Source organism: Natrix helvetica (assembly GCF_964273705.1).
Source record: "Natrix helvetica genome assembly, chromosome: 9".
NCBI classification, from domain to species: domain Eukaryota; kingdom Metazoa; phylum Chordata; class Lepidosauria; order Squamata; family Natricidae; genus Natrix; species Natrix helvetica.
The window spans coordinates 28,153,002-28,177,954 of NC_138560.1; the positions used below are offsets into that span (position 1 = coordinate 28,153,002).

At 46.5% G+C, this 24,953-nt stretch overlaps 1 protein-coding gene across 1 annotated transcript in view; it reads right to left on the reverse strand.

Moving 5' to 3' along the window:
* Positions 1–24,953, reverse strand: part of MYCBP (MYC binding protein) — a 227,919-nt gene that overhangs the window by 153,218 nt on the left and 49,748 nt on the right. The gene's annotated exons all lie outside the window — the stretch shown is intronic.

The window sequence follows — 24,953 nt, forward strand, 5'->3', positions numbered from 1 at the left end:
AGCACCTCCGAAGGGTCACAATCCCCTTCAGGGCCCCAGGCTGACTGGCACAGTCCTATCTTCAAGAGGATGGGAGCAGATCTGACCTTGGGGGAGCACGATGTCCCAGAGGGCAAGAGTTCGAGCAGAAAAGGTTCTTCCCCTGGATCCCACCAGCCAGAGTTGCTTGACTGGCAGGGTCTGCAACATGCCTCTTCTGCTGGCACGGGTGGGGCAGGGCAATCCCATTGGGCCAAGATGGTTCCTTGGATAACCTGCTTCCATGCCACGAAGGGCTATAAAAGTGATAACCAACACCTTAAATTGGACTCAAAAGCAAACTGGCCACCAGTGCATCTCGCACAATAGCAGTGCAACATAGGCTGCCCTCGGGACGCCAAGAACTGTCCATGGGGCTGCATTCTGCACCAGCTGAAGCTTCCAGATACTCTTCAATGATAGCCTCATGTACAGCACATTGCAATAGTCCAGAAGGGAGATGACCAGTGGTGGGTTCCTAGTGGTTCGGACTGTATCAGCCAAACCAGTAGTGGTTTCGCGGTCTGGGTCTCAGGAACTGGCAGAGAGCCAGGCCTGCCACGTCCCCGGAATGGTGGCACCATCTTGTTTTTTGCTTGGCACATGAGCAGAGCATTTTTTATTGCAGTATGCACGCGCACGCAGTGTGCATCAAGTGTGTGGCACGGCCATGAGCAAACCGACGGTAGCAACTGCTGGAACCCACCCCTGGAGATAACCAGAGCTTGAATGAATGTAGGGACTCTCAATCTAGGAAAGGACTCAACTGGCATGCAACACAAAGTTGTGTAAAGGCTCTCCTAGCCACAACTGCCATCTGCTCATCAAGCAAGAGTCATGATTCCAGAAGAACCCCCAAATTGCACACCAAGTCTGTCTGGAGTACTGCGGCTCCATTCAAACTAAAGATATTAAAGTCCTGGAGCTGATCAAAATTTTAAAAAACCACTATGTGAAAATCCCGAATTGGCTATCCCCGACAGAAAGGATGACGCACACAAATTTTACAGATATGAATAAAGTGCTAAGATACAGAGACTTAATTAATGGACAGGCAAATGTAAAAACAATTGAAGAATTGGCAGAACAAAACATGAAAGTTGACTGGCTAACCTACTTGCAAATCAAAGCTAGACACAATAATGATACTAAATTATACGACATCCAAATGGAACCACATGAATTAGACAAAATAATTCAAAGCACAGAAAGAAAGATTATAGGGAGAATATATAAATTTCTTCTGAAGTATAAAATGGAAGAAGAAATTGTGAAAGAACAAATGGTAAAATGGGCACAGAACTTTGACTACAATATTGAATTAGATAAATAGGAAAAAGTTTGGGGGACAAATTTAAAAATGACACTATCGGTTGCTGTTCTGACCCCCCCTTCTTGTATACCAAAGCACTCCGAAACAAGGTCTCTGCAAGATGTTTTATTTACATACAGTTTAAACCTTGGCAGCAATCCAGATACAGATAACACCTTGGCAGCAATCCAGCCTGCCGAGGTCCAGATAACACCTTGGCAGCAATCCAGCCTGCCGAGGTACGACACAGATTTGAGAGCGTCTCCAACTCTAATGATAAGTTGATTCCTGCAAAACAACTTCCGGAAAGTCCTTCCTTAAATAGCCTTGAGAGGAGCCTGATTACGATCACCTGAGTCCAATCATCTCTTGTAAATGGGTAGCTGTTCTCTACGTCTATCAACTCTCTGTTGCCGGGCATCCAGAAACCACTCTCTTGTCTCCTCCCCACTGCTCCAAGGCATGACGTCAGAGCACACTCCCTTTGGCTTTCACCACTGTTCCATGCCTCAGGTGCCTCTAGTGGCCAACCAGCCTCTCTGATCCCTGCTCGGAGTCAGAACCCTGTCCAGGGTCCTCTATATCCTCCAGAGCCGACTCATAGGGACCCTCGCTGTCGGAGTCTGGTGGCAGCTCCAACGGCTCCTGCTGGGCCACAACAGGTTGCATACAAGGAAAACCAGTACAAAATGTTTTACAGATGGCACCTAGCACCAGCAAGGTTAGCAAAAATCTCAGCAAATATTTCACCAAAATGTTGGAAATGTGAATTAACACACGGAACATATTATCACAAATAGTGGATGTGTGAGGAAGCTAAAAAGTATTGGAAAAAGATTAAAAATTGGCTAGAATCAATAACAGAAGTCAAAATTGTTTGGAAACCAGAAGCGGCAACGATTACCTTTGCTCAAAAATGGAAAAATAAATTGATACCAAGTGAAGATGATATAATAATAAAGGTCATGGACTGTGCCAAAATCGACAAATTAACAAAAGAAATGCAGGGAAGAGAAGAAACAGAATATTATCAGATATGGGGAAAATGGTATAGGTGGATGGAGGAAAGAAACAAAGATCAATGAAAGAAGCCAATAAAGCCCAAAAATAGAAGGAGAATATATATATGCACTCAAGAGAGTTTAAATTTATTAGAGGTAATCACCCAATATATCAGATAGATGAGTAAAATAAGAGGGTTAGAAATGGTGAAACTCAAATGAAATATATTAGAAGAGGAAATAACATAAGGAGAATTGTACCGATTTGCAACTGCTATTAGAAGGAACAGGAAGTTCCAATGTATTTTTTAAAAAATAAAGTCCTGGAGCCAGAAGCTCCACACACTCACAGCCACTCAAAACTTACTAGGATTGAGGGATGTGGCCTGAATTCTAGCAACAGGATGTGTTCTCCGGAGGGCTCTCTGCAGAACTGTCAGATTCCTGCTGTATCAGGGGAGGAGTGACCTGTAACCCCACTATAGCTGTCCTGGAGAGACAGGGAAGAGGGGGGGGGCACAAGTGGGTGTGGTTGGGGAACCCGCAACTCCCCTAAAACTCCTGCTTTTGCCCTCGGACCCAAAGCAGGAAAGGTAGCCAATGTGAGCTATCGCAGTTGGAAGGCCAGACAAAGCATGAGAATCAATGTGAACAGAGTCTGGGTGAGATAATAAGACTGCTTGAAAGTGCAACATTCCTGTAAACTAACTTTTAAACCTCCGCTTAAAGCTTTTTAAAGAGAAAGTGGCAGAAGAAAGAGGGGGAGCTCTCACTCCCTCAGGTCAGCAGCAAATGGACGGAGCCTTTAGATAGAAGAAGGAAGTGATAGACCTTGAGAACTGCTTAAGGATGTTAGAAAACGAATCAGAAGCCTTTGGTGTTTAACTTTCACTCTATGCCTATGATTTTCTTGGTAACTTGGTGACTTTTGAGAATTGCTTAGATTTGCTTTCGAAGTCAGGAACTTAAAAGAAAATATGTTGAATTAATTATCCGCATTGCTGTCTAGTAGCAAACAGTACCCGGTAAAAGCTGCCTAAGAAGAGTTGACCTTGAAACATTGTGGATAATAACAAACTGATAAAAGTCCTCTGGAAGAAAGAAATAAGACCAGCTGTGTAAACATTGCCTTCCCTTCCCTTGCTACATTATAATGGGCTGTTGCCGTCCTGATAGTGTGTACCTAAGGGGGGGAGGGGGAAGAAATTTGGATAACCCAGACAACTCATACCAAAGGTTCCTTCCCCCCCCCTCTTTGTTTATCTGACTACTTTGGGTCATTTTTTACCTACCCAACTTTTATCTTTCTATCTCTTTTTTTACCTCTTGCGATGAGGTGTGGATAACCATTGTGGAATTAATTTTGTGGCTTTTTTTCTCCCCCATTTTTTTGCGGGGAGGAGGTGAGTGCCTTTTGACCATTATTTTTTATGTGTCTATTTTTCCCCTTGTTTCCTTTTTTTTCCTTTTGTTACTTCATGTGGCCATTATAGAGTGATTGGATTAAGGTAACAAGAACCTGAAGACGGGGCCCAAGAACAGGGGTCGGTTAATTGGAGGCTGGTGCTTGGGCCAGTGTGGGTGACTCCAGGACTACAATTAATTTACTAATCTATTTTTGGATTATAAAACTTGATTACAATTTAAATACAACAATGTCAGATCCAAATACCAAGATGAAGAAAATAACATCCTATGCGTCTGCAACAGCCACCCCGTCTGGTTCAGTGACACAGAAACCAGAAGACACAGGAACACAACAAGACAAAGCTATTTTGGAGCTAATAATATGTTGCAAGACATACATGTGGATATCAAGGAGCACATAAACAGAGTAGAAGAGAAAGTGGGCAGCCCAAGCCTTCTAAGATGGACTTTCAGCAGATGTTTCAACAGATTTTAAAGGGACAGGAGGATTTTAAAAATCAATTTAAGGAGATGAATGAGCAGCTCAGAGAGAACCAAGACCGGGTGATTAATAATTCACAGAGACTGGATCTTTTGGAGGAGGAGACGGCTGAGATGAGGGGGGAGGTGGGGGGAGTGCAGAAAGGGAACCAAGAGCTTGAGAACCACCAGATAAAAATGGAATTTGAAAGAATGTCCTTTTTCCTTAGGTTTCAAAATGTGATTGAGGCGGATGATGAAGATTTAAGGGACATTATGATAAACCTTTTGGCTGAATACATCAAAAAAGACAAACAACAGATGGGGTGGGACATGGACCTGGTTTATAGAGTAAATTCAGCATACGCTAGAACACATAACGTTCCAAGGGAGGTACACATTAAATTCCTTAGAAAGACCACAAGAGATGAGATTCTGAGTGCACAAAGGGGGCAAGCACTAAAATACCAGGATAGAGAAATAGCCATTCTGAAACAGATCCCTAAGAAAGTGAGAGAGAGAAGAAAAAAACTATTCGCTACTAGCGAAGAAATTATACCAGAAAGGGGTGTGGTTCAGATGGCTGATGCCTGAAGTTATGCTAATTTTCTGGGAGGACACAAGAGTCAGAATCAATACAACCATAGAGGCTCAGGCCTTTATGGAAAAAAATAAAGCCCTCCTAGATAAGCCTGATGACACTACACCAGACACACAGGACACGGGAGGGGCCGGAGCTCTGCTGGCCGGGGAGAAGGGGCAACATCGAGAAAACTCAGATCACAAAAATGAACAAGAAAATCTGTTTGATGTAAAATGATTGAAATTATTTGAAGATAAAAGTTTATATGCTGACAAAATACCATCAATCTGTAATAATCTAATGTATTAATAAATGAAAAGTATGAGTACGGGGGGGGGGAGGGACCACCTCCTGCATATTGTAACTGCCAAAATTTGTAACTTATTCCACTACCCCTTTCTTTGTTTATTTTTTTAAAAACCAATAAAATTTTGTTTAAAAAAGAAAAGAGGAGAAAGGAGAAAATTTAGCAGAGAAGATCGCAGAAATTCTCTCAGCGGCTGTAGAAATGAGTAAGGAATATATGAGACTTTTAGAGTATATACAAGATATGCAAGGAGAAACAACTTGCCCAGAGAGGTACATGTAAGATTTATCAAAAATCCCCTAAAAATGAAATATTGCAAGCAGCAAGAAGTACCACATTAAAATACAAATCTAGAGAGATAGTAGTATTGAAGCAAGTTCCAAGGAAGGTCAGAGAAATAAGAAAGGAATACCACTTTTTTTACTAAGAGTCTGATTAAAAAAGGGGTGAGTTTTAGATGGCTTGTTCCAGAAGGGATTTTGGTAAACTGGCACAAACAAAGGTACAGACTAGATACACTAGAGAAAGCAGAATTATTTTATGAACAAAATATAGCAGCACAGGAGGGAACGCTGGTAAGAGAAGAGGAAGGAGCTAAATGCCAGGAAGCTAAGGGAAAAGATCAAAAGGAGATGGAGAAAAAACAGGAAGAGAAAGTGCTAAGAGAAGGAGCAAGGGCCAAAGAGACAAAGGAGCAGAGGGAGTTAAGAATGATTAGATCAACTAAACCTATAAACCAATGACATGGAGGAAGAAATAAAAGTAGTCTCCATTAATATAAATGAATTAAATTTGGCAACAAAAAGAAGAACATTCAACAAATTAGAGAAATTGAAATTGGACATTATATGCTTACAGGAAGTACATATTAGAAAGTAACACAGAAATTTTTTGGAACAGGCAAAACTTGATAATTTATATACAACCCTGGCTGACCAAAGCAAAAAGGGAATAGCATTATATATTAGAAAGACTATACAATCAAATCAATTTTTTGAAGATGGGGAGGGGAGAATACTGATGGTGGAAATAACGATGAATATGTGAAAGATACTATTAGTGGCAATATATGCTCCAAACGACAAACAAGAAGAATTTTTTGGGAAACTACACAAAAAGATAACAGAATATGACTATGAAGATATATGTATATTAGGAGACTTTAATGCAATAGTAAATAATGAAATAGACTATAAATCTACAAAGATGAACAAGAAGCCAAGAAAAATCATACCCAAAACATTTTTCACGATGGTGGAAGAATTAAACTTGAAAGATGTTTGGAGAATAAGACACCCGAAAGAAAGACAATATACATTCTACTCAAATAGACATTTATCGTGGTGAAGAATTGATATTTATTTATTTATTTATTCTTCGCATTTCTAGACCGCCCCCTCTCCCAAAAAAGGACTCAGGGCGGTGTACAGTCCACACAACAAATAACAAATAATAAATACAAATATAAATATAGATATAAATATACATATGGAGGAGGTTAAAAAATTAAAAGAACTGTACAGAAGAACATAAATATGGTTCTGAAAGCCCTAAAATCAATTAGATTTAAAACCATACCCATTAAAATACCAGTTGAGAGTGTATTTCCAGGAGGTAACAGTTGTAATAATTAAAATTATACCAGGCCACCTAATCGAAACAGGTGAGTCTTCAATTTTTGTCAGAAGGAGTGGAGGTCCGTGGTGGTTCTGATATCGGGGGGGGGGAGGTCATTCCAGAGGGTTGGGCCCATCACAGAGAAGGCCCTACTCCTTGGCACCGCCTGCTGGCATTGCCTAGTGGATGGCACCTGGAGAAGCCCCTCCCTGTGAGAGCGGATTGGCCGCAGGGATGTATGTGGGAGGATGCGATCCCGCAAGTAACTAGGTCCTGTGCCATGGAGCGCTTTAAAGATGGTAATCAGAACCTTGAAACGCACCCGAAAAACCACAGGCAGCCAGTGCAGCTCGCGCAGGAGTGGTGTTACGTGGGAGTATCTGGATCTCCCCATGACAACCCGCATGGCCGTGTTCTGGACTAGCTGCAGTCTCCGGGCGCGTCCCAAGGGGAGCCCCATGTAGAGAGCGTTACAGTAGTCTAGGCGAGACGTCACCAGCGCATGAGTGACTGTGCGTAGGGCATCCCGGTCCAGTAGGGGGTGCAATTGGCGCACCAGGCGAACCTGGTGGAACGCCCCCCTTGCCACGGCTGCCACATGGTCATCCATTGACAGCCGGGCATCTAGGAGGACGCCCAAATTGCGCGCCCGTTCCACAGGGGGCAATTGCTCGTCCCCTATGGCCAGCGATGGAATCAGCTGGCTGAACCGAGGTGCCGGTAGCCACAGCCACTCAGTCTTGGAGGGGTTGAGTTTGAGTCTGTTGTCCCCCATCCAGACCCCAACGGCTTCCAAACACTGGGACATCACTTCGACAGCCTCGTTTGGGTGGCTTGGGGTTGAAATGTACAGCTGGGTATTGTCAGCGTACAGATGGTATTCAACCCCAAAACCACGGATGATCTCGCCCAGCGGCTTCACATATGCATTGAACAGGAGGGGCGAGAGGACCGACCCCTGCGGCACTCCACAAGAGAGTGGTCTCAGGGTCGATCTCTGCCCCCCTGTCAACACATATTGCATCCGGCCGGAGAGGTAGGAGCCGAACCACCGCAAAACGGTGCCTCCGACTCCCATCCCCTCCAGCCGGCGCAATAGGATACCATGGTCGATGGTATCAAAAGCCGCTGAGAGATCTAATAGGACCAGGATAGAGGAATAACCTCTATCTCTGGCCCTCCAGAGATCATCAACCAACGCGACCAAGGCTGTCTCTGTGCTGTGCCCGAGTCGGAAGCCGGACTGGCGTGGGTCTAGATAGTCGGATTCATCGAGGTGACGTGGAAATTGCTGCGCCACCACATTCTCAACAACCTTCGCCAGAAAGGGAAGGTTGGAGACTGGACGATAATTAGCTAGCTCCATTGGGTCAAGCGAAGGCCTCTTGAGTAAGGGCCTCACCACCGCCTCTTTCAAGGCAGTTGGCAAGGATCCCTCCCCCAACGCATTCACCAGGCCCAGAAGCCAGCCTCGTGTCACCTCCCAGGATGCCAGTACCAGCCAGGAGGGACACGGGTCCAATGAACATGTGGTGGGTCGCAGCCGTCCACGCATCCTGTCCAAATCCTCGGGGGCAACAGAGTCAAACTCCTCCCAGAGTGGGCTCACAAGACTCGCTGTTGATGGCCCGTCCATACCGCTGGAGGGGGCCCATCCACTTCGGATCTGAGCGACTTTGTTCTGCAGATATTCTCCAAACTCCTCTGCTCTTCCCTGTAAGGGTGCCCCCCGCGTCTCTTGCACCAAGAGGGAGCGGGTCATCCTAAACAGGGTGGCAGGGCGGTTATCCGCAGACGCAATAAGAGCGGCACAATGTCTACGTTTGGCCGCTCTCAATGCCACAAGGTAGGTCCGTAGATAGGCTCTTACCTGTGTTCGGTCAGACTCGGAGCGTGAGGACCTCCACCTGCTCTCTAGACGTCTCCTATGGCGCTTCATCACCCTCAGCTCCTCGGTATATCAAGGTGCCCGGGTGGGTCACTGCCGTAGGAGAGGTCGCAGAGGCGCAACCCGGTCCAAGGCCCCAGCCATCGCCCTATTCCAGGTGGCCACTAGGTCCTCCGACCGAGCGCGGGTCACGGCTACAGGTAATGGCCCAAGCTCCGTCTGGAACCTATCTGGTTCCATCAGGTGCTTGGGGCGGTACCAGCTTGGACAAACTGGCTCCGCCTCCTCACGGTGGGGGGTAGCGCCAGGGAAGTCTAGCCGGAGACATGAGTGATCTGACCATGACAGGGGAGTAATATCTAAATCCCCTATTCCCAGATCACTCGTCCACTGCTCAGATACAAAAACAAGGTCCAGTGTGTGGCCACCTTCGTGTGTGGGGCCCTGAATTAGTTGGGTCAGGCCCATGGCTGTCATGGAAGCCATGAACTCCCGAGCCACCTCGGATGCTGCTCCCGTCGACAGCAGGTTGAAATCCCCCATAACCAAAAGTTTGGGGATCTCCACCGCCGTCTCCGCGATCAGCTCGAGGAGCTCGGGCAGGGCTGCTGACGTATAGCGAGGAGCCAAGTATACAATCAGCAGACCCCACTGCCTCCCTGGGCCCCATTTCACACCAAGTGACTCACACCCGGATATCTGAGGAACAGTGAACTCCCTCGGCTCTAGACCATCCCGCATAACTACCGCCACCCCTCCACCCTTCCCCAGGGCCCGAGGCTGATGGAATGCATGGAAACCCGTGGGCACATTTCCACGAGGGGTAAACCACCCTCGTGACCCAACCAGGTCTCCGTTATTCCTGCAAGGTCCAGCTCCCCCTCAGAGATCAACTCATTAATGAGGGGGGCCTTGTTGGTCACGGACCTTGCATTGCAAAGCATCAGCCGCAGGCCCTGTCTCTGTAGTTCCTGACCACCTAGGTTGTGGGGGTTGGTACAAACGACCGGGCGTAGCCAGCAGCCACGGTCTCCCAACCGACCTTGTGATCTTCTCTTGTCCTCGCATCCCCCCCTCCCCGCGACCTTTGCAATAAAACAACCCTCTACTGGAATAGCTTGTTCCCTCTCCCCCCCCCACTCCGCTCACTTCCCTCCTGGACTCACCTGTTCGTCTGGCACTGGCTTCCCTCCTGGCCTGGTTATCCCCCCCCCTTCCCAGAACCCCCTAAAAACAATATAAAACATTTCGATAAAAAGCCCCTCAGCTTCCTCTTCTTCCACCTCTCGGGGTTCACAAACCCGTCATCAAGGCTGGCCCTTGAGAGAGCCAAGGGCCATACCTGCGAGAGAGGGGCCTCCCGCAGGCGGAGCAGGTCTGACCTCAAATAAATTAATAAGTTGTTAATAGTCCCAGTGGGGTAAGGGTGCAGATGATGCAAAGTTAATAGTTAATAGCCGGTAGGGCTAGAGTCTCAATGGAGGGTGAGGGTATTCCAGTGTCCAGGTGGTACTTGGTACTTGGAGGAAGGGGGGGGAGGGCAAGAAATGATTAAATATCCCAGATGGTGGGGGAGCAGAGGTGGTAGAAAATGGTAACGGGTAGATGATAGTTCAGTTCAGCTGTTTCCAGGTGGATATGGCCCCCCCGATGGATGGGGGGGGGCATTCTTGGCCCAGCTGCTTAACTCCTAGTGTTGACCCACTAGAGTCAGCAGGGCCCGGGTGGGGTATGGGAGCAGCCAGGAACGACAAAATATCCCAAAGGAGTCCCTGGCTGCGGCTCCCTCCGTTCGTCCGTTGCCGCAGCCATCTCCCTCCGGCTGCTTCCCAGCCCTTCTCACCTATTAGATGTTTCTCCAGCGTCCCTTTGCATCCCGTTGCTCCCCTTGTGCCCTTCGATATCTCTGGGGTCTCTCCGATGCCTTCGGAGTCTCTCGCCCCCTCATCCTTAATTTTCTTCCGGCTTTTCGGCTTTTTTCCAGCGTTTTCGGTGCCAGCGCCGCCTGCGCAGCCGCACCACGCCGTCGCCATTGTTCTTTCCTTGCCGCTAGCCGTTTACAGCCTTCCGATCCTCTTCTCCCTCCGATCTTCGCCGACCACCCTGGCGGGCCAAAACAAGCCCGAAACATGCCTGGGTGGTCGGGCTATCCAACTCTCGGCCCCCTTCGATGATATGGGGGCCGGCAGCAATCCCTACCCGGTCGGGAGCTCCATGGTGCTCCTGGAGCTCAAGAGGCGACCGCCATTGTTGGAAGCTCCTCCTCCTTGATATGATGTGATTATCAACAGAGCTAACACTCAAAACAACTAAGATAGACATAGATATAAGCACATGGGCAGATCCTAATCCAGCAACAATGACTTGGAAGGGACAGGGGAAAAGGGGGAGATGGACTTTAAATTCAAGAATATTGAAAGAAAAAAGTTTCCAGCAATATATGGAAAAAGAATTGACATATTTCTTCCAGGAAAATAGAAAGGAAGACACATCATTACAGAACGTATGGGACACTTGCAAAGCATATATCAGAGGCCTTGCAATGACCTCCCCCCCCGACATTAGAACCACTTCGGACTTCCGCTCCTTCCGACAAAAATTGAAGACTCACCTGTTCCGATTAGCTGGCCTGGCATGATTATAAATGTTACATCCATGAACTCCTGGTAGTATGTTCTCATCTGGTTATTTTAAGGGTAATGTTTTAGTTTTAATTGTTTTTAGGGCTTTTAGCCTCATATTTATTCTTCTTACAGTACTCTTAATTTTAACCTCCTCCACATACATACATATATTTATAGTTCTATTTATATTTGTATTTTATCTGTTATTTATTGTGGACTGTACACCGCCCCGAGTCCCTTTTTGGGAGAGGGGGCGGTTTAGAAATGTGAATAATAATAATAATAATAATAATAATAATAATAATAATAATAATAATAATAATAATAATACGTAGGGAAAAAGAATAGACAGAACAGACAAATTCAAAAGAAGTTGGAATCAGAGTACAAAAGTCTGGAGACGGAGCTGCAGAAAAACCCACAAAATAAAAAAATAAAAAATATGGAACTGCAAAAACATAAATTGAACCTTGATAGAAAATGAGGACTTGGCAAATAAAATAAAATCGGCAAAACAAAACTTATTTGAAAACTCAAATAAACCAGGACATTGGCTGTCTTACAAGATGACAAAGGAAAGAGAAAAAAGGCTGTTAAGTCAACTGGTGGATGAAGAAGGGAATATACAACATTTAAATGAAAAAAGAGAACAATAATTAAGAACTTCTACAATAAGTTGTATCAGCATGAGAGGGTTCCAGAAGGGAAAATAAGACAATATTTAGAGAAAACTAGAATAACCAAAATCCCAGAAAAATTTAAGAAGGCGCTAGAAGAAAGAATTACAATGATGGAGGTAACAGAAGGCATCAAAAGGCAAAAGAAGGGGAAGACACCAGGACCAGATGGATTACCAGCAAAATGTATGAAACACTACAATGGTATTAAGCAATGTAATGTTGGAACTATTCAATGACATATTAAGAGAGGCAGAAATGCCAGAAACATGGACGGAGGCATATATAATGCTTATACTAAAATTAGAGTCAGATCCACAACAAGTGAAGAATTACAGACCTATTTCACTATTAAATGTGGATTATAAAAATTTTGCATCAATAATGGCAGAAAGAATGACGAGACTTTTAAATGAATTTATACAGATTGTCAGGGCAGCCTCCATCAGTAACCAAGAAAGAAACCACTTTCGGAAGTTTATTTTTGTCTTACGGAAGTTTATTTTTGTCAATAAACTTCCGTAATTCGTCCACTTCGCGGGGGGTCATTTAGTAGATTTGGGATTTTGGAACTTTTACCCCCAGGAGGATATCAATACTGCAATCTGTTGCGTGGTGAGAGGGTAATTTATCAGAGGATTTTTCACTGAAAACATCCTTTAGGTCCCAATATTCTTTTGGGATTTTCTCCTCCCCCTCAATTCTTTCTTGCCCTGTGGCTGCTAGGTTAGATTTAGCGTTAACAGGCTTTGGAGCCCCCCCTCTCCCTCAGGGGGTGTAGCGGATCGGATGTGCAACCACCCTTTTCTCCAATTGATGCGTGGGTTCCACTTCCGTAACCAAGGTAACCCTAGTATGAGAGGCCGATCCATTCCTGGCGCGACAATAAAACTTATAGTCTCTTGGTGAGTTCCCATCCACATGTCTATTGGCTCAGTTACAAAATGGGCAGGGCTCCCCCCAGCTATTGAGCTGTCCAGCTGGCAAAAAGCAATGGGGACTTTTAAAATTTTCAGTTTCAGTCCCAGTTTCTCCACCACTTCAGGGCTAACAATGCATCATGTGCAACCCGAATCTAAGAGGGCCTACATTTTTTCTTGCGCTCCAGTAGAGGGCACTTTAAGTTCTACTGGGATTGTTCTGCCTCAGCGATGTCAGTTTGCCCGAGGCAGGCAGCTAAACTCCACGCTTAGGAATCTCTTTCAGATCAAGTTTATTATCAGGCATCCTTAATAGCAAAACTTACAGTTCAGTGTTAAGATACTTCTGACTTTCCATGATCTGTCCCATCACGTGGTGTAAAAAGTCTGTGGTTTCCTATATCCCTCGATGAGCGGAGATGAGGGGATGAGCGGTGGCTGCCATCCCAGTTGACAAAGGGCGATTCAGAGAGAGCCCGGTAATAAATCACTTTTCCCGGGCAGAATACCCGCTGCCCAATCAGGGGACACAGATGTGGTCACAAGTTATGGAACTACATTTCCCACAAGGCGGCTACATTTCCCATGAGGAAATTTCTTAAAGGAGACAGTTCTTAATTCCTACATTAGTTATATACTGTTGGGACAGCACAGGGATAGTCATGGGGCCCAATCGGGAACTTACCAGACATTCGTTGTCAGATTCGGTTTCACTTTCCTCCGATGAGGAGGATGGTTCCTCCTCCCCTGGAGTAGGACGGAACTGTGCAGTAGGCTCCACCCCTTCCATGGCGGTCTCCCTTCTTTTCCCGGGCTGTTTGTCTGGTTTTCTCTCTCCCCCAGCAGAAGGCTTTGGTCCCATCTTGGTGCGGCAGTTTGCTGCTATGTGCCCCTCCTTCCCGCAAAGGAAACAGATGATGGCCCGGGGCTTGCTAGTAGACCAGCTTTTCCCTCCTTTTGGAGCTCCTTGGGAGGTTTGGGGGGGGGGAGTAGCCTTCTCTTTTTCACTGTCATCACGGTACTTGTCTTGGGTTAAATCAATTTCCACATCCGCTGCCAATTCATATCAGGGCTTCAATGTGCTGGGGGGGGCAGTTTACACAGTTCTGGTATATATCTTTGTTTAAACCGTCCATGAAGCCATCCAACAGGGCCTGTTTGGACCAACCCCTCATATAAACAGACAATTCACGAAATTCTTGTATATATTCAGCAACTGGCCTGTTCCTCTGGGTAAGGGTTTTAAATTTAGTTCTAGCTTTTCGCTCTGTGAGCGGATCATCAAAGCGTTTCCTCAGGGCAGCCATAAATCTATTATAGTCTCTCAGTAGGGGGGAGTCAGCGTTATGCAGGGCAACCATCCAAGCCGCTGCTTTATCTTCTAATGCCATGGTAACGACTCTTACCTTGGCTTCTTCTGTAGGTAAGTCTTCACCAAATTGGCACATGTAATTCCATACTTGAACAAGGAAAAATCCAAGATTATTTGACTCTCCACCAAATTTCATGACAAGTGGAGGAACTTTGGCCATCAGGCGTCTACTTGTGATGGCTCTGACGGCCGCTGCTACTGGGGTTGGGGCTCGTTCATCCTGATCATCACCACCGTCCGTCCCCCCAGTCTCTCTTGGGCAGAACAGACCTTCTGCAGCTCTCTCCTCTGTTTCTGGGAGAATATCTTCTCTTTCAGGACCACTCTCACGTAAACGTCACCTCTCCCAAGCCTCTTCGAAGAGTTTCATGGCCTGGGACATCATAAGGTTCTCCTCCTCGACCTCCTGCCAAGCAGCGGCTGGTCGCCTCTGTCTCCTTGTGGTGACCCCAATCGGAGTTTCCTCAGGATCATACTTCTGTCCCACTCCCAATGTCCATCTGGGGCGAACGGATTGTTCTTCCAAGTGTAATCCAGCCATTCGCTCCATTTCTAGAGGGCAAGAGGATGCAGCCACTCCCATGTCGTCCTCCTGGTCGCTGCCTGGGTGGGACATTCTTTTGAAGTTTGGGATTTTGTTGCACTCCCCTCAGAAGGTGTTAACTCTGGGTTGAATGCGAAACTGAGATCTTACTTAATGTCAGGGCAGCCTCCATCAGTAACCAAGAAAGAATAATAATAATAATAATAATAATAATAAGTTTGAATTTATTAGCCGCTCCCTTTCCAAGTAGGACTCGGGGCGGCGTACAATGGGGCATATGAAACACAGAAAATATATAAAAACACATAGGCGTACATACAAAACATACATACAGATACACGAACACGGACTCGAACTCGGCGGAGGTAAACAATTTACATCATATAGACAGTTAAAAAACCCGCATTAAAATACCCCAATTATAAAAACCCCGTATAGAATTAAAATTTAACGTTTAAAATACAATTTAAAACCAGTTAGGAGGAATAAGAATAATTACGATTGAGCCAGGCCAGATAATTGAAAGAGGTGGGTCTTCAGCTGTACACGGAAGGAGCGGAGATCGGAAGTAATCCTGATGTCACGGGGGAGGTCATTCCACAGGGCTGGGCCCACCACAGAGAAGGCTCTGCTCCTGGGTGTCGCCCCCCGGCACTGTTTGGCGGACGGCACCCGGAGAAGTCCCTCTCTGTGTGAGCGAATTGGTCGTAGGGATGTGTGAGGCAGGATGCGATCCTGCATATAACTAGGCCCTGTGCCATGGAGCACTTTAAAGATCATAATCAAAACCTTGAAACGCACTCGGTAGACCACAGGAAGCCAGTGCAGCTCGCGCAGGAGAGGTGTTACAGGGGAGTATCTAGTCCTCCCCATAATCACCCGCGCGGCCGCGTTCTGGACCAACTGTAGTCTCCGAGTGCATCTCAAGGGAAGCCCCATGTAGAGAGCATTGCAGTAATCCAGGCGAGACGTCACTAGCGCATGGGTGACTGTGCGTAGGGCATCCCGGTCCAATAAGGGGCGCAATTGGCGCATCAGGCGAACCTGATGGAACGCCCCCCTTGCCACGGCTGTTACATGGTTATCCATGGACAGCCGGGCATCCAGGAGGACGCCCAAATTGCGCACCTGTTCCATGGGGGCTAGTTGGACGCCCCCGATGGCCAGAGATGGAAGCACCTGGTTGAACCGGGAGGCCGGAAGCCACAGCCACTCCGTCTTGGAAGGGTTGAGTTTTAGTCGGTTGCCATCCATCCAGACCCGTACGGCCTCCAGACACCGGGACATCATTTCGACGGCCTCATTGGGGTGGTTCGGAGTGGAAATGTATAGCTGAGTATCATCAGCATACAGATGATATCCCACTCCAAAACCACGGATGATCTCGTCCAGCGGTTTCATATATGTGTTGAACAGGAGAGGCGAGAGCACCGATCCCTGTGGCACTCCACATGTGAGTGGCCTCCGGGTCGAACTCTGCTCCCCTGTCAACACACGTTGCGTCCGACCAGAGAGGTAGGAGCCAAACCACCGTAAAACGGTGCCTCTGACTCCCAGCCCCTCTAGCCGGTGCAACAGGATACCATGGTCGATGGTATCGAACGCCGCCGAGAGATCTAATAGGACCAGGATAGAGGAACAACCCCTATCTCTGGCCCTCCAGAGATCATCAACCAATGCGACCAAGGCCGTCTCCGTGCTGTGCCCGGGTCGGAAGCCGGACTGGCGCGGGTCTAGATAATCATTTTCCTCCAGGTGACGTGGGAACTGCTGTGCTACCACACTCTCTACAACCTTCGCTAAAAAAGGAAGGTTGGAGACTGGACGATAATTGACTAGGTCCGTTGGGTCCAGGGAAGGCTTCTTGAGCAGGGGCCTCACCACCGCCTCTTTCAAGGCGGCCGGTAGAGACCCCTCACCCAGCGAGGCGTTCACCAGGCCCAGGAGCCAGTCACGCGTGACCTCCCAGGATGCCAGTACAAGCCAGGAGGGACACGGGTCCAATAAACATGTGGTGGGTCGCAGACGTCCACGCAACCTGTCCAAATCCTCGATGGCAACCGAGTCAAACTCCTCCCAAAGCGGTCCCTCAAGACTCGCAACGGGCGTCTCTACTGAACCACTGAAAGGGGTCCATCCCATCCGGATTTGAGCGACTTTGTCCTGTAGATAATTCCCAAACTCCTCTGCTCTACCCTGTAAAGGGGCTTCCCGTGGTCTCTCAAACAAGAGGGAACGGGTCACCCGAAACAGGGCGGCAGGGCGGTTATCTGCAGACGCAATAAGAGCAGCGCAATGTTGACGTTTGGCCGCTCTTAGTGCCACAAGGTACGTCTTCAAATATGCTCGTGCCTGTGCTCGGTCAAATTCGGAACGGGAGGATCTCCAACGACTCTCTAGGCGTCTCTTGTGGCGTTTCATCACCCTTAGCTCCTCGGTAAACCAAGGTGCCAGGGTGGTTCTTCGCCGCAGGAGAGGCCGCAAAGGCGCCACCCGGTCTAGGGCCCCGGTAGCCGCACTATTCCATGCGACTACCAGGTCCTCTACTCGGGGGCGGGTCAGGTCCACAGGAGGTGGCCCAAGTTCCGTCTGGAACCTATCCGGTTCCATCAGGCGCTTGGGGCGGAACCATCTAATACCTTCCAGTTCCGCCTCCTCGCGGCGGGGGGTAGCACCAGGGAAGTCCAGCCGGAGAAGTGAGTGATCCGACCATGACAGGGGAATAGTGTCTAGATCCCCTATTCCCAGATCACTCGTCCACTGGCCAGAGACAAAAACAAGGTCCAGGGTGTGGCCTCCCTCGTGAGTAGGGCCCTGAATTAACTGGGTCAGGTCCATGGCTGTCATGGAAGCCATGAACTCCCGAACCCCCTCAGACGCTTCTCCCATCGACGGCAGATTAAAATCCCCCATCACTAAAAGTTTGGGGGTCTCAACCGCCACCGATGAGATCAGCTCAAGGAGTTCGGGCAGGGCTGCTGAAGTATAGCGAGGAGCCAGGTATACTATCAGCAGGCCCAACTGCCTCCCTGGGCCCCATCTCACGACGAGGGACTCACACCCGGATGTCTGCGGCACAGTGAACTCTCTCGGCTCTAAGTCTTCCCGGATAATCACTGCTACCCCACCGCCCCTTCCCTGGGCCCGAGGCTGGTGAAATGCTCGATAACCTGGAGGGCACATTTCCACAAGGGGTAGACCTCCCTCGTGGCCCAACCAGGTCTCGGTTATTCCGGCGAGGTCCGGGTCCCCCTCCAAAATTAGATCGTGGATGAGGGGGGCCTTATTAACAACGGACCTCGCATTGCATAACAGCAGTCTCAGGCCTTGGGTCTGTAGATCCTGACCACCTAGTATGCAGGGATTGGTACAAACGACCGGGAATGACCAAAAACCCCGGTCTCCCAACCGACTACGTGAACTACTCAACTCCATTTTTCAGAATGAAGAATACTTTTACTAGTTATGAGTAGATAGCAGCTAGGCAAAGCAAGATCTGAGGCAAAAGCACGCATAATCATAGATATCAATATGTGACCCAACTCCCTCCCCCTAGTAACTCCATATCCCAGTCCAATCCGCACACCCCACAGGAGTCATGTGGGCTGCATCTTCAAAAACCATCATCAGGTTGGTATGCCGGATGGTTGGCCTTGGCGGCAATTGTATTACTATGAAACCCACCCAGAAAAACAAATGGTGGTATTGTTTCTGGACACTCAAAAGGCTTTTGATAATGTGAACTGGCAATTCACGATAATGCAACTTCAAATGATGGGATTTGGTGAGGGATTTATACATATGATTAAAACTATATATAATAACCAATTGGCAAAGGTAATGGTAAATGGTGATATGACAGGAAAGATAGCGATTATGAAGGGAACTAGACAAGGATGTCCACTATTGCCATTATTATTTATACTGACACTAGAGATTTTGAATAGAGAAATACGACAAAAGAAAGAGGTAAAAGGAATGAGGGTCAAGAAAGAAGAGTATAAATTACCAGCGTTTGCGGATGATTCGGGGTTTATTATGGAGGATCCAATAGAAACAGGGACAAATTAGTTAAAATAATAGAAGAACATGGAGAAGTAGCAGGCTTGAAGATTAATAAAGATGAAAGAAAAATTCTGGTGAAAAATATGACAGAAAAACAGAAAAGAGAGTTGATGGGGAAACTGGACATAAAAGTGGTGAAAAAAGTGAAATAATTGGGTATTCAATTGACATCAAGATGTAGAACACTAAAGGAGGATAACTATTATAAGGTGAGGAAACAAATAGAAATAGACTTGGAAAGATGGAAAAACCTACAATTATCACTGATGGGAAGAATAGCAGTAGTAAAGATGAATATATTACCAAGATTGTTATACCTATTTCACCTTTTTGGGAGGAGTTTGACTTGGTTGTCATCGAGGATTTGGACAGATTGCGTGGACGACTGCGACCTACCACATGTTTGCTGGACCCGTGTCCCTCCTGGCTTGTACTGGCATCCTGGGAGGTTACACGCGACTGGCTCCTGGACCTAGTGAACACTTCGTTGGGTGAGGGGTCTCTCCCGGCCGCCTTGAAAGAGGCGGTGGTGAGACCCTTGCTCAAGAAGCCTTCCCTGGACCCTACGGAGCTGGCCAATTATCGTCCTGTCTCCAACCTTCCCTTTTTGGCGAAGGTTGTAGAGAGTGTGGTGGCTTCTCAGTTTCCACGACATCTGGAGGAGAATGATTATCTAGACCCGCGCCAGTCCGGCTTTCGCCCTGGGCACAGCACGGAGACGGCCTTGGTCGCGTTGGTTGATGATCTCTGGAGGGCCAGAGATAGGGGTTGTTCCTCTGTCCTGGTCCTATTAGACCTCTCGGCGGCTTTTGATACCATCGACCATGGTATCCTGTTGCACCAACTGGAGGGGTTGGGGGTCCGGGGCACCGTTTTGCGGTGGTTCGGCTCCTACCTCTCCGGCCGGACGCAACGTGTGTTGGCAGGGGAGCAGAGGTCGACCCTAAGCCCCCTTACTTGTGGGGTGCCACAGGGGTCGGTCCTCTCGCCACTCCTGTTCAACACATACATGAAGCCGCTGGGTGAGATCATCCGTGGTTTCGGGGTGGGATATCATCTGTACGCTGATGATACTCAGCTGTACATTTCCACCCCGAACCACCCCAACGAGGCCGTCGAAGTGATGTCCCGGTGTGTGGAAGCCGTACGGGTCTGGATGGATGACAACCGACTCAGGCTCAACCCTTCCAAGACGGAGTGGCTGTGGGTTCCGGCTCCCCGGTTCAACCAGATAATTCCATCTCTGGCCATTGGGGGCATTCAACTCGCCCCCGTGGAGCGGGCGCGCAATTTGGGCGTCCTCCTGGATGCCAGGCTGTCCATGGATGAACATGTGACAGCCGTGGCCAGGGGGGCGTTCCACCAGGTTCGCCTGGTGCGCCAATTGCGCCCCCTATTGGACCGGGACGCCCTACGCACAGTCACCCATGCGCTGGTGACGTCTCGCCTGGACTACTGTAACGCTCTCTACATGGGGCTTCCCTTGAAATGCACTCGGAGACTGCAGTTGGTCCAGAATGCGGCCGCGCGGGTGATTATGGGGAGTACTAAGTACTCCCATGTGACACCTCTCCTGCGCGAGCTGCACTGGCTTCCTGTGGTCTATCGAGTGCGTTTCAAGGTCTTGATTACGATCTTTAAAGCGCTCCATGGCTCAGGACCTAGTTACCTGCGGGATCGTATTCTGCCCCATACATCCCTACGACCCATCCGCTTGCACAGAGAGGGACTTCTCCAGGTGCCGTCCACCAGACAGTGCCATGGGGCGGCGCCTAGGAGCAGAGCCTTCTCTGTGGCGGGCCCAGCCCTGTGGAATGACCTCCCCCCGGATATTAGGACCACTACTGACCTCCGCTCCTTCCGTGTTAAGCTCAAGACCCACCTTTTCCAAATAGCTGGCCTGGCTCAACCATAACTTCGTAACGCTCCTGATGGGTTTTTTAATTTAGTAATTTTATTTAAGGGGATTTTAAATTGTGTTTTTAATTGTGTTTTTTAATTGTGTTTTTAATTGTCCTTCACTTATAAGTCAACTCTCCTCCATGCACATATGTATATGTCTCTGTTCTTTTTGTATATATGTTTGTCTTATGTGTATTTTTTATCCGTTTTGATTGTACGCCGCCCCGAGTCCTTCGGGAGAGGGTTGCGACTAATCAAATAAAATTATTGATTATTGATTGATTATTGAAATAAAACTAGAGAGAAAAATCTTTGAAAGTATGAACAAAATAGTGGGGAAATATATATGGCAAGGGAAAAAAGCAAGAATTAATATAAAATGTTACAAGATGCAAGGATTCGAGGTGGATTTGGATTACCAAACTGGGAATTGTACTATCAAGCAGCGGGTCTAGCTTGGATGAAAGAATGGATTTTATTGAGAAATAAAAGATTATTGACACCTGAGGGGCATGATTTGCAACTGGGTTGGCATGCTTTTTTGTGGTATGATAAAAGTAGGGCACATGGCTCTTTTCAAAGATGTTATGTAAGGAATGGATTAACAATATGGGATGAGTGAAAGGGAAACATTTTTTAGAAATACCAATGTGGCTTTCAACAATAGAAGCATTGACACATCCAAATATTAGTAATATGAAAAATATTATTAGATACAAAGATATCTTAACAGAAAGGGGAAAACTAAAAAAAAAGAATGAGAAAAACAGGGGATTGATATAGGTTGGTTTTCACAATTGCAAATAAAAATAAGATATGAAAAAGATAAAAGGGAGTATGGTTTTAATTTAGGAAGTTCAGAGTTGGATAAGATACTTATGGGAACGGAAGAAAGAATAATCAAGAAACTATATAGTTACCTATTAAGAACTATGCTAGAAGAAGAAGTGGTTAAAGATACAATGTTAACTTGGGCAAAGAATTTTGGCCATCCGATTGAACTAGAAAAGTGGCAACAACTATAGGAAAGGAATTATAAACTAACCATGTCAACAGCTTACAAAGAAAACTTATACAAAATGTTTTACAGATGGCACATGTCACCGGGAAAAGTAGCTAAGATGTTTAAAGACAAGTCAGCGAAATGTTGGAAATGTCAACAAGAAATAGGTTCATACTACCAAATGTGGTGGACATGTGCAGAAGCAAGGGAATATTGGACTAAAATAAGAGTATGGTTAAAGAAAATGTTACAACAAGAAATAGAATTTAGACCACAGATATTTCTACTAGATATTATCCCAGAGAAATTCAAGAAAGGGGATACCTATTTGATTATACATGTAACTACAGTAGCAAGAATTGTATTTGCCCAAAATTGGAAATTAAATAAGCTACTAACAGAGGAAGAGATAATAAAAAAGATATTAGATTTGCAGAGATTAATAGATTGACAATGAAAATAAAGGATAAAGAGGAATCGGAGTACTTCAAGACGTGGGGAAGGTTTTATGACTGGCTAGAGAAAGCAAACTAGAAAAGAAAGTAGGGAGAAGATAAAGTACCCAGATGATGCACTATTAAATGGAAAAAAAGGGGGGGGAGAAGGGAAAAACAGGAAAGAAAATATTAAACATATAAGTATAAGTATTCAAGAACTAGATATAAAGTGGGGAAACATATTCAGGGTAGACTAGTGAAGGTAAGGGAATAAGAAATGATACTAAATTATATTTGGGCTAACAGAAATACCATCCCAAAGAAACATAAACTGAATTTTGAAATATACACCAACAATAATAGAAAAAGAAAGGGAGAGAGGAGGAGAGAAAGAAAGGATGGAGCTGTAAAGCCAAGTATCATCAGTCCACCATTTTTACCAAAGCCTGCTAAGAGGTCAAGGAGAGCAAGGATGGATGCAGTATTCCCATCCTGCTCTCACCAGAGATCATCCAAGAGTGACCAATGCCCTTTTTGACTCATAACCTGAAATCTGACTGGGAGAGCTCCAGATCCTCTGCAGCTGCCAACCACCTTCCCTGCCATCTACTCTAAAAGGTGGGAGACTAGATGTAAATTGTGCAGAGAGGTGGGATCAAGAGATTTTGTTTCTAAGGAGGGGGAAAACCAGGGCCTCTGAAAAGTTCCTGAAAACATCCTCTTCTGCAACTAGAAATTTATCGCTGCCTGAACTCACCTGCTGGAGGTTTTCACCAACCAGGAGAAACCAGGATCTAACTGACAGGCGATTGCACTGACCGTACTCCACAACCTGTGTGTTTGGTGCGCGCGTAAAGCATGTGCTCAGCAAACCAGTTGCTACACCAGTTGAATCCCACCACTGCATTTCCAACACCCTTTTCATTAGTATTTCTTTGCTTTATTGATGTAACGCTGTGTATGCTTTATGTTATATTTTAAGTGCAATTGCTGTGCTTAGCTCTTTAAGAAGGTTAGGAAACAGTTAACCTTTTTTAATGATGTCATCTAGGGCAGAAGTCAGTTTACAGACGGCTGTCGCTGAATAAAGACTAGCTCTAGTTTAAGCTCCTTGCTGTCTGCCTTTATTTTATGCCAAGGTCATCACATGGTACCAGGAGTGGGGTGAGAAGAGTCATGGCAGCAAACAGCAACACAAAGAACACTCCTTCCCTGGATTTGGAATCAGGGAATATATCTGAAAACTGGTTAAGGTGGAAGGAACTGATAGAGCTTGTGTTTGCAGGACCTGATGCAGACAAATGGACTAATCAGCAAAAAGCAGCACACTTTCTAATATGTGTGGGACAGAAAGGACGTGATGTGTGCAGAGCCTGGCAAGCAAGTGGGGAGATCACTGCAGAGGACAAAAAGAAAACAGAGATACTGTTTGCAAAGTCTGAAGCATACTATAACCTGAGAAAAAACTCCACAGTGCAGAGAAAACTGTTTTATGAGAGAAACCAGTGTGGAGGTGAATCTGTGTATGATTGGGTGACCCAGCTGCGCTTGCTTGCCAAAGACTGTGCTTTTTATGATGCTGGAGATATGATTAAAGACCGTATTTTGATGGGCAGTAAGTCTAAGGAAGTCCAGGAAAAACTGCTGCAGGAAGAAGACTTAAAAGTTGAGAAAGCCGTAAGGATTGCCAGAGCATATGAAATATCAAGAAAAGACATGCAGATACTGGAAGGAACACAGCACCAGATCAATGCTATAGAAACTCAAAGCAGTAGATATGGTCAAGAAAGGGCATACAAAGGAACAAAAGGCACCTATGGCACTGGAATTAGAACAGAGACGCAGCTTGTGGATATTGTGGAAATATGCACCATAAAAAGTGTCTGTCCTGCAAGGGGGCAAACGTGCAACAAATGCAGGAAAAGAGGACTCTTTGCTAGGGTGTGTAAACTGTCTTTGCAAACCGAAAGGCCACAAACATGGGCTGTATATGCTAGAGAGGACAATGATGACGATGCAGGGTCAAACTCAGACTGCTCCCCGATATACCTTGCAGCGATACAGAAAGCACATCAGTCTGCAGATGAAGCCAATGTAACATTACAGATAGGGGCCAATAAAACTCCAGTCACATTCAAAATAGATACAAGTAAAGCACAAGTAAATTGTGTGCCAAGCCACATATATCTGGAACACCTCAGGGATGAATCCCCTTTAGAGACTCTGAATTTACCGAATTTAATAGGATATGGTGGTGAAAAGCTGAAAGTAATGGGTCGCTGCCATGTAGAATGTGCCTACAAGGGATCGGAAAGGGCTTTACAATTGTTTGTGATAGAAACGCAAGGCCCAGCTGTGCTAGGTCTCAAATCAAGTAAAGAGATTGGACTTGTGAAGATCATAATGACTGTGGATGGTGGGCACAGAGGTCTGACGGAAGCTGACATTAAACGTGAATACTGTGATCTATTCAAGGGCCTGGGGTGTCTCCCAGGCATAAGCCACATACGTATAATGGAGGGTGCACAGCCTGTCATCCATGCACCAAGGAAAATACCTCTAGCTCTTGTGGATGAAGTCAGACAGGAACTCACTAGGATGGAGAAGTTGGGAGTAGTAAAGAAGGTCACTGAACCATTGGAATGGGTCAGTTCTATGGTTGTGGTGGAGAAGAAGAACACAGGTGCAATTCGTATATGCATCGATCCACGTGATTTGAACAATGAGAGAACACTACAAACTCCCCACCATAGAGCACACTAGCACACAAGCTAGAAGGGGCAACAGTGTTCAGTG